The sequence below is a fragment of the Pyxicephalus adspersus genome, chromosome 9 (assembly GCF_032062135.1).
Source record: "Pyxicephalus adspersus chromosome 9, UCB_Pads_2.0, whole genome shotgun sequence".
In the NCBI taxonomy this organism is placed as follows: domain Eukaryota; kingdom Metazoa; phylum Chordata; class Amphibia; order Anura; family Pyxicephalidae; genus Pyxicephalus; species Pyxicephalus adspersus.
This window is the reverse complement of record NC_092866.1, coordinates 33,610,694-33,624,150: the sequence shown is the minus strand read 5'-3', so window position 1 is coordinate 33,624,150 and position 13,457 is coordinate 33,610,694.

The following is a 13,457-nucleotide window of genomic DNA, read 5'->3' as shown; positions in this document are numbered from 1 at the left end:
AACGGGGACCGCATTGGTAACTGGCATCTAGAGCTGGGTGTAGTGCATCATCAATGCCACCTAGAAGTTGTCAGTTTTAGTGAATGGAGGACTGACAAGCATCAGCAGCAACAGTAGGAGGGGGAGGCGGTGGACCCTGAGAAGGAGTGGGGACCGCATTGGTAACTGGCATCCAGAGCTGGGTGTAGTGCATCAATCAATGCCACCCAGAAGTGTACAATTTTAGTAAATGGAGTACTGACAGGCGGCAGCAGCAGGAGGAGGCGGTGGGTCCTGGGACGGAGTGTGGACCGCATTGGTAACTGGTATGTAGAGCTGGGTGTAGTGCATCATCAATGCCACCCAGAAGTGTACAATTTTAGTGAATGAAGTACTGACAGGCCGCAGCTCCAACAGCATGAGGAGGAGGCGGTGGGCCCTGAGAAGGAGCGTGGACCGCATTGGTAACTGGTATCCAGAGCTGGGTGTAGTGCATCATCAATGCCACCCAGAAGTGTACAGGTTTAGTGAATGGAGCACTGACAGACGGCAACAGTAAGAGGAGGAGCCGGTGGGCCCTGAGAAGGAGCGTGGACCACATTGGTAACTGGCATCTAGAGCTGGGTGTAGTACATCATCAATGCCACCCGGAAGTGTACAATTTTAGTGAATGGAGTACTGACAGGCGGCAGCAGCAGGAGGAGGCGGTGGGCCCTGGGACGAAGCGTGGACCGCATTGGTAACTTGCATCCAGAGCTTGGTGTAGTGCATCATCAATGCAACTCAGAAGTGTACAAATTTTAGTGAGTGAAGTACTGAGAGGAGGCAGCAGCAACAGCAGGAGGAGGCGGTGGACCCTGAGACGGAGCGTGTACCACATTGGTAACTGGCATCTAAAGCTGGGTGTAGTGCATTATCAATGCCACCTAGAAGTGTAAAGTTTTAGTGAATGGAGCACTGACAGGCGGCAGCAGCAAAAAGAGGAGGCAGTGGACCCTGAGAAGGAGCAAGGACTGCATTGGTTACTGGCATCTAGAGCTGGGTGTAGTGCATCATCAATGCCACCTAGAAGTATACAATTTTAGTGAATGGAGTACTGACCGGCGGCAGCAGTGGCAGCAAGAGAAGGCAATGGGCCCTGAGATGGAGCGTGGACCACATTGGTAACTGACATCTAGAGCTGGGTGTAGTGCATCATCAATGCAACCCAGAAGTGTACAATTTTAGTGAATGGAGTACTGACAGGCGGCAGCAGCAGGAGGAGGCGGTGGACCCTGAGACGGAGCGTGCACCACATTGGTAACTGGCATCTAGAGCTCGGTGTAGTACATCATCAATGCAACCAAAAAGTGTACTATTTTAGTGAATGAAGTACCAACAGGCATCAGCACCAACAGCATGAGGAGGAGGCGGTGGGCCCTAAAAGGAGCGGGGACCGCATTGGTAACTGGCATGTAGAGCTGGGTGTAGTTCATCATCAATGCCACCCAGAAGTGTACAAGGCGGCAGCAGCAACAACAGGAGGAGGAGCGGGGACCGTATTGGTAATTGGCATCCAGAGCTGAGTGTGGAGTATTGACACCCACCCAGAAGTGTGTAATACAATTTTAGTGAATGGAGTACTGACAGGTGGCAGCAGCAACACCAGGAGGAGGAGACCCTGGACCCTGAGAAGGAGCGGGACCGCATTGTTTACTGGCATATAGAGCTGGGTGTAGTGCATCATCAATGCCACCTAGAAGTGTACAGTTTTGGTGAATGGAGTACTGACAGGTGGCAGCACCAACAGCAGGAGGTGGAGGCTGTGGATCCTAAGAAGGAGCAAGGACCGGATTGGTAACTTGTGTCTAGAGCTGGGTGTTGTGTATCATCAATGCCACCCAGAAGTGTACAATTTTAGTGAAAAGAGCACTGACAGGCGGCAGCAGCAACAGCAGGAGGAGGTAGTGGGCAATGGGATGGAGCGTGGACTGCATTGGTAACTGGTATCTAGAGCTGGGCGTAGTGCATCGTCAATGCCACCTAGAAGTGTACAATTTTAGTAAATGGAGTACTGATAGGTAGCAACAGCAGGAGGAGACGGAGAGGGGAATGTGTTGGTAACTGGCATCTAGAGTTGGGTGTAGTGCTTTGACAATGCCACCCACCCAGAAGTGTGTAATACAATTTTAGTGAATAGAGTACTGACAGGCGGCAGCAGCAACAGCAGGAGGAAAAAGCGGTGGGCCCTGAGAAGGAGCGGGGACCGCATTGGTAACTGGCATCTAGAGCTGGATGTAGTGCATCATCAAAGCCACCCAGAAGTGTACAGTTTTAGTGAATTGAGTACTGACTGGCGGCATCAGCAATCAGCAACACAGGAGGAGGAGGCGGTGGGCCCTGAGAAGACGGGACCGCATTGGTAACTGGCATCTAGAGTTTGCATCATAAAGTGGATGACATGAATGCCAACCAATTCTTACAATACTTGGCTGAAAAATTAGGCTAAGGCAGTGGTACCTATCAGTGTGGCAGTACTGAGGGTTTTCATATACAGTTTGTCGGCCTTCTGGACGCAGCAGAAATGTAAAGTATATTGCTAGCTGGCACAATAACAAGCATGACATTGGCGATGAATGCCACCCCTGGACCTTGCAATAACTAGCGGAAAAATTCGAACGAGGCACGCTCAGCTGACAGGGTGTTGGTGATAGGCAGCCACAGACTCAGCATAGGATCAGTGTTGGTTCACAGAGGCATCTTGGTTGGACAGTGAGTACTTGTGTCAGTCAATCAGTGACATCTGCAGTGTGGATATGATAGTTGTTAGTAATCCACCTTTTGTTCATTTTCAAAAAGGTGAGACAATTGACATTTTCAGGCGACGGTCGTGATCGGTTGGCCGTGACCACTTCGCCAGTGGCACTAAAGGTTCTTTCGAACAAAACACTGGATGCCGGGCACGAAAGAAGCTTGATGGCATACTGTGCCAACTGAGGGCAGATTTCAAGCCTGTTGACCCAAAATTAATGGCGTCACTACTGTCAGGGCAGGCATCTTCCTCATAACTGCTGTCGTCAACACCACCACCAGCCAGAAAATAGCAAACATAATCATGCCACATCAGGTTTCACCAGAAAACCCCCCCTGCCTTGCCCTAGACTCTTGGATGTGTGTGGCCTGCTGCCACTACTGCTGCTGCATCCGCCACAGGGGGATACGGTGGAGGCAGTGTTCACCTGAGCTCCCTGTGTAGACTATGGTGCGCAGAATTCCGGTCGCATTGTATTCTGCTCAGGCGGGTCACCTTTTCTTTCTCTTGCGCTGGGTTAGGTAGAAACTGTGACATTTTGTCTTTGTAGCGGGGATCCAGAAGGGTGGCCAGCCGGTAATCATCCCAGTTTTTGATGCTGCAAATGCGGGGGTCCCTCCGTAGGCATCGCAACATGTGGACACACATATGAAAGAGGGGTTCCCTGTGCTCATCCTCCTCCTGTCCCTCAGTAGGCACCAAAACATCTTCCTCCTCATCACCCACCTCCTCCTCTTCAAGCTGAAGCTGTTCCATCGCTCGCACAATGCATGCAGGTCACATGTGTTATGCAGCTCATGCGCAGCGTGGCCACAAGGTTGGGCCCATTGTCGCCCACTACGTTGCCTGTTGTGAGCTGGGAGGGCTTCAGCCAAGCCTTAACCTCTCTGTGCAAAGCGGACAGGAGTTCTCTGGCGGTGTGACTTTTCTCCCCCAAGAACACCAGTTTCGGCTTGCCCACTTAACCACAGTGCCCTCCACTGCTGGCCTTTCAGGAGGAGTGTCGAAAAGAGAGGGGTTGACGATAGAAGGAATGCCGGAGGAGGAGGAGAGAGAGGACTAGGGTGGCCCATTCTTTTCTACCACATCCCTTGGCGGGGGTACCAGGTACTGTAATGCCTCTTGCAGACTACCGCCCACTGAGCTATGCAAGGCCACCCAATAAGCGGTGAAGGACAGGTAGTGTCCCACTCAGTTCCTGGTTGTCCAGCTGTCCATGTTGACATGGATGTGGCTAGACACCGAGAGGTTTTCCATTGCGGGAGAAGTAATGCCTGCTTGGTATATTCCACCGCCGCTCGGCACAGGCCATCCGGTCACGGAAGGGAGCAGAGTCCACAATGCTGTACGGCAGTAGCTGCAAGTTTGGCTAGACATGAATTTAGTTCGATGACTCTTTTTTTGGTTGGGCTCATAGCCTGATGCTTTGTGCTGAACTCAAGTAGAGTGAGCTGAAGGGACTGGGAGCTAGGGGAGCTGAAGGGGTCACTGGAGTACCCATCCTGCAGCGACAAACGTCGTCTGACGCAACGAAACCTGCGGGCAGAAGCTGATACTTCATAGCCGCTAGAAGTCTGGCTGGCACCAACCTCCTTAGACGTAGTAGCAATGACAGTTGGAGGAGGAGAAGGAGTCAATGTAGGTGGAAGAAGATAGGATGACGTGGTTGCAGCTTCCTCAAGAGAATGCAAGTACTGCTCCCACTTGGTTTGTGGTTCTTGCTCATGTGGGAAAGCTGGGATGTTGTACCCAAATGTGGTCTGGCCTGTCCTCTCCAGATGTGTCTGTGGCACAGGACTCAGATTGCTATGCACCGGTCATTGTCTTTCAGCATGAAAAAGGACAACACTGGAGAGGTGCATGCAACCACTCTGCTCTTTCTCTTTGCCTGCCTCTGCGTCTGCTGGGTGCCCTGCGTCTGCTCCAGCTCTACCTCCCCCACAGTCCCATTGTCTCTGACTGTTCCCCTGCTTGTGCCCACACCTCTGTATCTTCTTTGGGACTGATCTGAGGCAGATTATTGGCCCCTTCCATACCCAGTCTTTTTCTGCTGCTGCTGCCTTTCCTCTACGTCTGTTTCGGAACTGCTGCTAGCCCTTACACGCATCGGTTGTTCCCAGGTGACATCACAGTCATCATTATCCTCATTTTCATCTAAACCAACATCTGCAAATGCAGCCACTGATGCAGAACCCTCGCCCAGCAAGTGCTGACCACGCTCTCCAAGGCTTTCAAAGTCTGCCTCCTGCTCTGAAATTCACTGCCTCCAACAGTTTGCTGCTGCTGCTGTCCTACAGTGGTGGACTCCCGGAGAAGATGCCCCCTGCCAGATGCGGCAGGTCGCCTAACGCCACGCCTTACCCTGCATCTACCGCTCATCTTTTACTTATTCGGCCAAAAAGGCACCTGTACCAAACAGTTTCTTTGGTAAATAGCAACAGGTATCAAAGACTGAAATAACTGTATTTTTTATATAGTAGAACAGAAATGTTTTTTTGACCAAATGGTCTTCTTTGTTAAATATAGTGTATCTGTGGGAGGAAGAGAAAGAGGGAGAGAAAGCCAGGCTTTTGAAGGGCAACCAAAGGAAAATTTAAAAACACAAAATGTTATTGTTCCAACAACATAATTTAAAAGACTGAGAGCTGTGCCTCTATACATGAATCCCAGGCTAACATATAAGCACTAGTTTTGCAAAAAAGGAGAAATATGGTTTAGTATCATACTGGGTTAGCGATGGCGGTAAGGTGTCCCACCCGACGCATTTCGCCCAAACCGGGCTATCTCAGGGTAAGGGGAGACCTTAGAATTTAAAACAATATACAGTATTGACAATCCATATATATGCATTGGCTAACATTAGACTGATGTTTACAATAAATCAATAAGGAAAAAAGGAAAAAAGAAACCAACCAAGACTTACTTAGTATTATTGCTGGGGCTTTTACTGCATTAAGAGCCTTGTGATACTGAATTGCTACTTGTAAGTGATTTGATAGTGAGACCGATATCAGTTTGGACGTACCGTGGTTTGGAGAAAGTAAAATGCAAAGCATAGGTAAGTATGAATGACTATTTTAATACAGGGAATAAAACTGTGTGAGCACAACTGATATTTGTAGTGTGGTTTCGCTTATGTATTATATAGCTAGCTAATAGGAATACTGTATCTTGAAAAAAAATAGTGTTAGTAGAAATAATGTAGCAAGTATTTGTAGGACACTGATTTAAGATAATTTATGGTGTTACTTCCATATAGAAAATATACATTGAGGATGTTATGATCAAATTCGGCCACAAGATGACGCCAAAATGGTGTTTCCTGCTAATGTGACTTCAAGATAAACGATATTTATTTAGTATGTTGTAATGTAATTATGTTAGGCCACAGGATGGATCTCGACAAATTCAAATTTGTTAAAGATGTACAACTCTTTGCTAGAAGACTGGTTTTGAAAACTATGTTTGACAAATCCCAAACAGAAACGGAATTTTCTATACCGCCTCAGTACAGTTCCTTTGATATCCAGGATTTCAAGAACTTGAAGACATTACATGAACTAATGGACGAAAACAATTTAGTAAACTCAATAACTGCAGAAGAAGAGCCTGCTGCACTTGAGGACCCTGAGAGCCAGTCCACAATACTCTCCACATGACATGGCTGTATGATTGTACTCCGCACCCTCCAATACATTTACCAGCGTAGGAAGAATTACATCGCAACTTCCCAATAAACCAAGCCTTCAACACCTTTATTGGATCCCTATATTGGATCCCTACAATATATATTAACAAAAAACATCTTCACCTTACACAATGAACATTTTCTACAAGTCCAAGGCGTTGCTATGGGCACAATATGTGCCCCAACATATGCAAATCTCTATCTGGGAAATTGGAAAGCGAACCTCTTCACCAACCCCAAGCTTTTCAAATACAAGAAATTCATATATTGCTGGAAGATGTACATTGATTATATCTTCATCATCTGGATAGGCTGGAGATATCACTCAAGGAATTACTTTTAGAAATTCAACATAATAATTACAATCTTTCCTTCACAATGTACTACCATAAGCAAGAAGTACTATTCTTAGACACTGTGATAAGGAAAACAGAAGCAGGGGCAATCCATACAACACTGTATGGAATACAGACAGCAGAAAATACAATCTTGCACGCCTCCAGTGCGCATCCCGCACCTCTCAAAAGAACCATACCACTTAGCCAATATCTGCGAATTTTACAGATGACAAGGACTTCGAGGTAGAAGCCAAAGCACTGAGAGACAAACTGGTCCTAAGAGGATACAGCAAAAAATCAACTTTCTGCTTATCAAAGAGGTCTCATCGCCAATAGGAACTCCCACCTTCGGATGAACAACAATCAACATACCATCATAAGTAAAGTACTAACTAAACATTGGCATATCTTATTAGGTGACCCCCGCACAGTGAAATTTCTAAACGAGCGACCTAACCTAACGTACAGGAAGTCAGTGAAAGACTCCTTGGTCTGCAGCCACTTCCACATGAACACAGATCCCAACCCAAGTCAAGCCCCACCTGGCATGTTTAAATGTGACAAATGTCACCAATGCCCTTGGATCAAAGAACGAAGAATCATCAACTTGCCGAAAAACACCAGAAGTAGGCTAAAACAACATATAGAATGTTCATCTATGGGTATCATCTATCTCATTTCATGTGTCTGTGGTCATTTCTTTATAGGCAAGACCAAGAGAGCCTTCAGAAAAAGGATCTACCAACATATCTACACAATAAAAACCAGAAAAATTATGACTCTAATCAGTCATCACGTAGGAATTTGCCACAACTTAAACACTGACTGCATATCGTTTTCAGCCTTAGAACAGGTACCACCCAACCCCAGAGGGGAGGATATAGACAATATCCTACTTCGCCTGGAAGCTAAATGGATTTTTTCATTAAATGCCATAACACCACCTGGGTTAAAATTATGTACTTTCCTTCAAACCCTTTTTGCAATCTTAAATGACCCTTCCAAACAGTAAAAACTTCTTTCAGCTAGCCCATAGCCCACATCCCTAACAAACTTTCCTACCCTTTTCTTACTGAACTTTACGGCAATTAATTCATTGCATATCTATCACATACCAGTTACATACTGTATAATATTTACCAATAGTGCACTTATGATTATAGAAACAGATCATTACTTTTTATTTTGCATGATGCATATATATGTATTGCCAATTTTTATGATTATTAAAAATCATTTGCCCTGTAATACTGTACACAGGTCCTTTTGATTAGGACCAAACTAGACATGTATACTTCATAGGAAATAATGTTGATCTATGATTTCTACCCTGTAATCCCTGCATGACTAGCTATCATCCTATGTTATTTTATGTATACTTACTTCATGTATACTTACACACATCTATTGTAGTATGTTGGACCTTATATATTTTAATAACTCCTGTTTGATAACACTTGTTACAATATATACGACTATCCTCCCTACAACTACTTTAATGATTTGTTATCTCTTGGATATGATAATGATATGTTATCTCTTTTGATACATTACATGATAATGATAATAATATGTTACATCTCTGAAATATATGTTTTTTTATTGCTGCTGCCTAGTACCCCCATGTGCTTAAAACATATAAAAAAAACTTCTTTCTACCTCTCTGAACCGAAGATTTATTTGTATATATCAGCAGAATAAATATTACCCCTGTGAATAGACTAAATTTCAGTAAATTAACAGTTAATTTGCCGGCAAACAAACAGGTAATTTTCAGCAGTTAACACAAACATGACCCCATTTAATTAATTGAACGCCTTGTCTACAAAAGACTCATCGATTACCTGAGCACCAACTCTCTCCTTTAGAGCTGCCCATTCCACTGAAACAGCACTTACTAAAGTGGCCAATGACATCATCCCAATGACCTCATCAGAGCTAAGTCTCAAAGCAACTTTTCCTTGCTCCTTCTCCTTGATTAGTCCTCTGCTTTTGACACTGTTGATCACCCCTTTCTAATACAAATCTTTTGCTCCATTGGTATTAGTGACTCTGCTCTCTCTTGGTTTGCTTCCTATCTGTCTGACCGCTCCTTTCAAGTTTCTTTCAATGGTAATTCCTCCTCTCCCTTTCTCCTCTCTGTTGGTGTTCCACAAGGGTCAGTCCTTGGAGCGGTTCTATTTCTTCTATACACCTCCTCTCTCGGTAGTCTCATATCCTTCTTCGGCTTATAGTACCATCTGTATGCTGATGACACTAAAATCTATCTGTCCACCCCTGACCTCCCTGTCTCCCTCAGTCCTGGATAAGGTCTCATGCTGCCTGTCAGCCATCTCATCATGGATGCCTGACCGATTTTTGAAACTCAACCTGGATAAAACAGAACTCATCATCATCCCCCCCTCAAATTCCAAATTTCCCCCTGACATATATCTAACTGTTAACAACACTGTTATTCAAGCCCTCCCCTAAGGCACATTGTCTTGGTGTTACCTTTGATTCTGCCCTCTCATTTAACCTCCATATTCAGAACATTTCCAGGTCCTGTCACTTTCATCTACTTTCATCTACGCAACATCTCCAAAATCCACCCTACTTGTCCCCTGAGACCACCAACTCCTTGTACATGCTCTTATCATCTCTCATCTGGACTACTGTAACATCTTCCTCTCTGGTATTCCACTAACCCAACTCTCTCCTCCACAATCTATTATGAATGCTGCAGTCAGACTCATCCATCCTTCCCACCCCTGCATTTCCGCTGCATCTCTTTGCAGATCTCTACACTGGCTTCCATTTCACCTTAGAATCAAATTCAAGCTCCTGTGCTTAGGCTTCAAATCCCTCCACTGTTATTGTCCCACTTACATTTCTGACCTGGTAAAAAAGTACTCCTCCAGCCGCTCTCTCAGCTCCTCCAATGACCTACTAATGACCTCACTTATAACCTCATCACATGCACGGATACAAGACTTCTCTAGAGCTGCACCAACTCTCTGGAATGGTCTTCCTCATCCTATTTGGCTTGCTCCTACTTTCTGCTTATTTAAAAGAGCACTCAAAACCCATTTTTTCAAACTTGCCTACCCATCTTCTTCTGTCTTTTGAAACCATCACTACTTCCCATCACTACATATCTCCCATCCCAATGTGTGTAAATTCCCCCACCTACTAGATTGTAAGCTCCTCGAGGCAGGGTCCTCTCCTCCTGTATCCTTGTCTGTATTCGTCTGTCATTTGCAACCCCTATTTATGTACAGTGCTGCGTAATATGTTGGCGCTATAAAAAATCCTGTTTATTAGTAATAATAATAATAATATTAATTTAATTAAACACAAGTAAGTGCGGAAGCCACTATATCCCATATTATGGGATACACAACATTAGTAGGGGAAACACACAAAGAATCGGGGCTGAACCAGCACTTTCCCCTTTTAGAGGGCTGCCCGCAGCTAACCCACATACTACAAGGAAAATAGTGAGTATTTTCTCTGAACTACCACTAAAACATCCTTATTACAAAACAACAAACTTACTAATGCAAAACCCTTGTCTCTGTCCTAGCTCCTCACGAGAAGACAACACTTTATCTTCCCCTGCTGGATCACTATCATTTACTTCTACTAAGGTAGAGGATCTATCTTATATTATTTATTCTTTACTCACAAAAAAACCATTTCTCCATCACAAACCCTTTATCCCCTTTATTAAAGACAGACAGAGATGTCATAATCATTGTGCATATGAAAGTCCTGGAATAAACATTTCAAACTTCTATCACATCATTCTCTCCACTCGGACATCTGGAAACACCAGCAGGTAACACTATTTTGGCGCCATCCTGTGGCCTAACTTATAATTACATTACAACATCCTAAATAAATATTATGGATTGTGGAGGTTTTTGTGAACTTTTGGCCACAAGTAGAACGTGGGAATGGTAGGGTAGATAATTTTAGAATGTATCGATGATATTCCTTGAGATGGTTGTATACCATTCTTCATTGTGAAGGATCTTATGACATGTCGAGATATTGGGAGTTGTCCATGAGTACAAAGTTTCCTCCTTTGTCAGATGGTTTGATTGTGATAAGCTTGTTCATCCTAAGATTTTGTAATGCTTTTTTCAGTGCTGGATTAAGGTTATCATCTTGGTGTTTGGACCTCTGTTTGTAGGTTTCTGATTTCTTGGGTGACCAGGTTAGTGAATGTTTGAATGTGTGGAAAATTCAAAATAATTGGAAAAAATGTGGATTTAGGCCTTCTGGTTGGAGTTCCTGTGTTTTCTGGGAAGCTTGGGTTGGTTGTGGTTGTTGATTGTTCAAGATTTTGTAGTACCTGTTTGTCATAGTTGTCTCTGATCTCCGTGTTTTCATAGGTTATTGAGTTTACTAAATTGTTTTTGTCCATTAGTTCATGTGATGTCTTTAAGTTCTTGAAATCCTGGTTATCAAAGGAACTGATAATGTGATGTGATTTTCAAAACCAGCCTTCTAGCAAAGAGTTGTACATCATTAACAAATTTGAATTTGTTGAGATCCATCCTGTGGCCTAATTTATAATTACATTACATTCTAAATAAATATCGTATATCTAGAAGTCACATTAGCAGGGAACACCATTTTGGCACCATCTTGTGGCCGAATTTGATCATTACATCATAACATCCTCAATATATATCTTTTCTATTTGGAAGTAACACCATAAATTTTCTTTAGAAAATCAGTGTCCTACCAATACTTGCTACATTATTTCTACTAACACAGTATCCCTATTAGCCAGCTATATAAAGCTATATAATACATAAGCGAACTAACACTATAAATATCAGTTGTGCTCACACACTTTTATTCCTATATTAAAATAGTCATAATTACCTATGTTTTGCATTCTTCTTTCTCCAAACCACAGTATGTCCAAACTGATATTGGTCTTACTATCAAATCACTTACAAGTAGTAATTCAGTATCACAAGGCTCTTAATGCAGTAAAAAGCCTCAGAAATATTACTGTCTTGTTCGGTTTCTTTTTTCCTTTCTTGTTTCCTTTTTTTTCTTTATTGATTTATTGTAAACATCAGTCAAATGTTAGCCAGTGCATATATATGGATTGTCAATACTGTATATTGTTATAAATTCTAGGGTCTCCCCTTACCCTGAAGAAGCCCGGTTTGGGTGAAACGCGTCGGGTGGGACACCTTACCGCTATTGCTAACCCAGTATGATACTAAACCATATTTCTGCTTTTTTTGCAAAACTAGTTAGCCTGGGATTCAATTATAGAGACACAGCTTTCAATCTTTAAAATTATGTTGGAACAATAAAATTTTGTGTTTTTAAATTTATATATGATTGCCTTTACAAGCCTGGCTTTCCCTCCCTCTTTTTCTTCCTCCCACAGATACACTATATGTAATCACAGGCTGGGCAAATATGAGTCCACTCCTCTTTGATTATCCATTGGGGCTATTCTTTCAGGTGGAACAAATTTACAAACTATTCTTTGGTAAATCAAACACTGAAATATCTGTATTTTTTATATAGTAGGACAGATTTTTTTGCCAGTCTTCTTTTGTAAATTGCAAGAGGTATCAAACACTGAAATATTTGTATTTTTTATATAGCAAGTACAACATTTTTTTTTTACCAAAATGTCTTCTTTGGTAAATAGCAAGAGGTATCAAAACACTGAAATATCTGTATTTTTTATATAGTAGGACAGACAATTTTTTTTTACCAAACGGTAATATACCAAACTTTATATAGTAGGACAGTTTTTCTTTACCAGTCTTCATTGGTAAATAGCAAGAGGTATCAAACACTGAAATATCTGTGTTTTTTTTTAGAGTAGGACAGAATTTTTCTGTAGCAAACTGGCTTTTTTGATAAATAGCAAGAGGTATCAAAGACTGAAATATCTGTATTTTCTTGAGAGTAGGACAAAAATGTTTCTGTACCAAAGTGACTTCTTTGGTACATAGGAACAGGTAGCATCAAAAACTGCTATATATATCTGATATATATATAGATATACAGAAGGATCCTAACCTGTCCCTGTCACAATCCACATCTCTCCCTGCTTCTATCCTTCACACAGAACACAAGATGAAGTGACTAACCCCTCCCTCCTTCCCTGTATATATATATATATCGTTCGTTCAGCGAGAAAACAACCTTGTGTCGAATCACAAGGCCATTCTCGCTTAAATGTTCGTAAGCGAGAAAGGCCCGATTCGCTGTGGGATCGGTATTACAAATCTCGCTCATCCCTAGTCAGGGGTGGATAGATAGATTTGAGTGTCATCAGCATACAGATGGTACTATAAACTAAAGGAAGATATGAGACTACTGAGAGAGGAGGTGTACAGAGAAAAGAGAACCCTTCCAAGGACTGACCCTTGGGGAACACCAACAAGGTGGAGAGTAGGAGAGGAGGAATTATCATTAAAATAAACTTGAAAGGAGCAGTCAGACAGATAGGAAGCAAACCAAGAGAGAGCAGTGTCACTGATATCAATGAACCGCATGATTTGTATTAGAAGGGGGTGATCAACAGTGTCAAAAGCAGAGGACTAATAAAGGAGAAGGAAGAGGGAAACGTTGCCTTGAGACTTAGCTCTGATGAGGTCATTGGCCACTTTAGTAAGGGCTGTATCGGTGG